This window comes from Neophocaena asiaeorientalis, unplaced genomic scaffold (genome assembly GCF_003031525.2).
Source record: "Neophocaena asiaeorientalis asiaeorientalis breed wild unplaced genomic scaffold, Neophocaena_asiaeorientalis_V1.1 scaffold158, whole genome shotgun sequence".
Classification (NCBI taxonomy): domain Eukaryota; kingdom Metazoa; phylum Chordata; class Mammalia; order Artiodactyla; family Phocoenidae; genus Neophocaena; species Neophocaena asiaeorientalis.
The window spans coordinates 68,060-72,721 of record NW_020174917.1 but is presented as its reverse complement, the minus strand read 5'-3'; positions in this window follow the sequence as shown (position 1 = coordinate 72,721).

The following is a 4,662-nucleotide window of genomic DNA, read 5'->3' as shown; positions in this document are numbered from 1 at the left end:
AGGTTAAATTCTAACTTTTGAGACTACAAAATTTACTTAAAATAATTTCTGGATCAATTTCCCAGCACACATAAAATCCTTTGTTTATTCACCTTTTTTCCTAATCTCAACATCTTAATTGTACCCATTTCCCCATAAGGAAGCACAGATCACCTCTTATTCTTATTTCAACTATGATATTATCAGGTGCTCTGGGTTCTCCAAAGGGTGTTCCCAGGGTAGCTGAGTGTCAACAGATAGAGCTGATTTCAAGCAGAAATGAAAGACAATTATCAGAGTTCTAAAAATCTGACCTTAATTGTTAAAGTCTAGTCCTCTTCCAATAAATCCCACTAGAGTATTTTACTGAGACAATACTCTCTACATAAAAGAAATTGCACATCTATTAAATAGACTCCACAGTACCTGGTTCAGTGATGGGTGTGTACTAGTTGTCAAAAATGGTTTGGTGAATATATGAAAGAAGTTCACTCATTATGAGAATTATGTGTTAAGAATGACTCCTTCCAAGAGATTTTATTACAAAAACTACAGGCATTTCTATCCTAACTCTTTGCGTGCAGCTGGGTAGAAAATCTCTCAACATTTTATGGCACAATTTCTCCCTTACAAAATGTTCTGGATTATTAGTAGCATTATATGCTTTGAATTTTATGTAAAATATTATGAATAAGTCGTTTGAGCTTCTTTAATGCCAATTGTTTATTCACAGAGGTAAAATCTATACAACGCATCAGAAGAAAACTTTTCCTAGAATTGAAAAGCTATATACCTATAGATTCCTAGTCACTGAGTGGGAATTTCACAGATGATATAGTCAGTAATTTCCTTACTGCAGATTCCCAGGGTTCTGTAATTGTGCTACCCGAGAAAGGAGTAGCCACCAAAAGAAAGCAAAACTTTAGGAACTTGGCTTCTCACCCCATTCCAAATGGAGCAAATCCTCTTATTTCTGATTAATATATTAGTCTTCTAGATGAAAGAGTTCTTCAACTAAAAAAATCGTTTTGAAATCCTCTGATTATTTACCTTTCCTATTCTATGAATAAGGTAACTATGTCCCAGAACCTGCTCAAGGTCCAGTATCATCCAAACTTCACTGCATTATACCAACTTCCTCCCCCATAAACTCATCTATTTTGAAACACAGATAATCTGGGCTAAGTCTGCCATCTCTCACTCCAAAGTATTTTCGCTATGTGCTGCCAATTAACCGAGGACAACAGGGCAAAAGCAATTAATTCTGAGGTATTTATCACCACAGAATCATTTACCACAGATGAAGCTTGAAATAAGCACCCACTTTGTAATCTATCATATGACCTTTTCATGACTTTCTGGTCAGGGAATCAATATGGAAATGTCCCTCATATGTTCTGGGACCATAAAAGGAAAGAACACAGTACAATCCCATTTCCTGGATCCTTGAGTCCTAATAAAAGGGAACTGAATGGTTCCCCTTAAGGTTGGGAAACAAGCTCCAAGACAGAGGTAATATCCTCATCTCACAGAATAGAAGAGACTTTTGGAGTAAAGATATATTGCATACACTATCAAACCAATCGTATGGCTGTTAGCATAACTGATGCCATCTTGGGCCCGTTCAACTCCTCCTGTCCTTTCACTGACCCTATCTAGGGCCATACTGTGTAGTAAATCTCTTCTCTGTCGTCAAGGGCTTTGTAGTTAGTATTGTTTAATAATTGTTAGGTCCAGGTGGCCTCTATGCTCTGTTAGTCTCCAAACAATGATGAAGACCTTTGCTGATGTATTCCCAGCACCCACGAGACTAGTCACCCATTCATAAATCTTGACTTAGGAATGCATTTCCTGTTTCCAAGCACATACCCCCATGCCCTAGGTTAACTATAAAATTGTCCCAGTGGCTCCTCAGGGGGTGGAGCACAGCTGCGAATGCTTCCAGATCATCATCCACTGGGTCCCACCCCATGAGCAAATCACCGTATAATAAACGGATCCATTGCTTATATGGAACTGCTTGCCTCATGTATCAGGCTCGAGATACCTTCTCAGTTCAGTTGGTACTTTTTGCTCCCTCCACCCTCCAACACCAAGACCAAGAAGTAAATGTTCACACACATCCACTAGAATGCCTATAATCAAAAGGACAAACAATAATAAGTGTTGGTAAAGATGCAGAGAAATTAGAACTCTCATACATTGTTGTTGGGAGCATAAAATGATGCAGCCACTTTGGAAAATTTGTACATAAAAGCTGTACATAAATGTATCATACGACCAACTAATTCTACTCCTAGGTATCTACCCAAGAGAAATGAACACATGGGTCCACATAGAAACTTGTATGCAACATTCCTGGCAGGCTTGTTCACTATATCCTCACACTGGAAACAACCCAAAAGTCCGTCAACTGGTGAATGAATAAACAAAATGTGGTATGTCCATACAATGGAATTCTATTCATCAATAAAAGGGAACATAAAGTGCTGATATGTGCTATACGATGGACGAACCTCAAAAACATTATGCTAACTCAAAGCTAAATACAAAACCCAGATCTAAAGACCGCTTACTGTACAATTCCATTTACTATATGAAATGTCCAGAAAAGGCAACTCTACACAGGCAAAAAGCAGATTAGTGGTTGTCTGGGGCTGGAGCGGAAACGGTGACTGATGGCAGATGGATGCAGGACTCTTTTTGGGGTAATGGGAATGTTCTAAAAATGGATTGTGGCAATGGCTACAAAATTCTGTAAATTTACTAAAAATTATTAAATTGTATACTTCAATCAGATAAATCTTATGGTATTTAAATTATATCTCAATGAAGTTTTTTTTTTTTTTTAAAAATAAAGAGAAGCAGACATTCACATGGAATTAGTAAAGAGGAATACAGACTACAGAAACTCACGCAGAATTTTTCCAAACCAGAATCTGAAGTAATCGCGATACCTTACTTTCTCCTTATTATGCACCTTGCAGAACAATCGTGTACAAATGGGAATTTGATCTCAAGAATCATCCTCCTATTCTGGATCTTCTTTAATAGTAGCACATCTTCTCATACACCTGCTATACACCCTAAGCCCCGTCAAGCCCAAGCACAATGGTGGGCATGGATGGAACATAGTTGGGTGTTTTTAAATGCTATCTTTTTTTTTTTTTTTTTTCGGTACGCGGGCCTCTCACTGTTGTGGCCTCTCCCAATGTGGAGCACAGGCTCAGCGGCCATGGCTTACAGGCCCAGCCGCTCCACGGCATGTGGAATCTTCCCGGACCGGGGCACGAACCCGTGTCCCCTGCATCGGCAGGCGGCCTCTCAACAACTGTGCCACCAGGGAAGCCCTTAAATGCTATCTTGACCTGGTTTTGAGGTCCTGACTAGTTAGAGGCCAATCAGTTCTCTTTCTTGAACAGCTGATTAAGTCCCCAACCCCTTCCCTTTCAGGATCTCACACTCGAGGCTGCTATAAGAAGACAGCACTAATCACCAGGGCCAGGTACCCAACAACCAGAAACAGCCCCTCTATCCTGGACCTGAAACTATTCAAATTAGCCAATCCATAGGGAGCCCAGAAACCTAGATAATCCCACACCCCTGCCCTAGTAAGCTACCCACTACAGCTCCAGCTAGCTGTTACCCTGTCCCTGGCTACAAGCCCTTGGATAGCACTGCCCAGTTTCCTTCTCTCCTTTGGTGTTGTAGGTAACAAAGAGCTCTGCCTTTCATCCTTTCAAGTGTCAATGTGTTGTCTGCTTCCATCAAAAGTATTGTTAAATCTTATAAAACAACAGAGCAGATGCTTGATGGTTCACCAGAGAAGGAGAGATAAATAAGGAGCTATGTATCAACCGGACTTTTAAATACACTTTTCCAAAAATTTCTCATTTGCTAAGCATTTCATGAAGTCAGTCTAACAGATCTGGGAGTTTCTGTCCTTGATTTTCCCTGGAAATCTCCAAGGTTAATGTATCTAACAGTTCTGTGTAAAGTATCTGATTATTTGTTTACTCTCAAACAGAAGGACAAATAATCACAGAAATGATTTTGACAAAGAGCCTAATAACGTATTGCTTTTTTTTCTCCAGTATAGTCCCAGGATTTTCCTAGGAGACATTTAAGAGAATGAGAAACCCCTGATACTGAGACAGTTCAGCTTATCTCTTCCTCCACACAACTGGGTAAACATAGCATTTTCATGTTTATAAAACTTAGAGTTATAGAGTTAAAAACTGACGAACATCACTGACTTCAGGACTGAATGGTGTGCATCTGCTATCTAGAGGGACTTTGGCTAATTTAAATTATTCCTCATCTTGCTTCCTTCTTTCTTCCAAAGAGCTAAATGTTATGTTTACAGGGTCCTGGTTGAGCAAGTAGCATTTAGTGGTTCCAGATTTTCTTTGGTAAACTCTTATATGCAAAAAATCAGCTGTGTGACATACTTTAATGAAGAGGAATGCATTGTTTATTCTCTTCTCAAGTTTGCCTGGGAGATAATATCACTCTCCTTTTCAGAAGACTGGCTCTTCCAAGTGCAGGAGATTAAACAGACACAGCATAGAGGCAGTCAGATGTCTATCAGAAGGTGGCCTCTTTCTCCACCCATCATTCCTTCCAGTCTCCACTAGTTGACTTGGAGCTGTTCTTAACCACTCTCATACTAGCTTTTCCAAC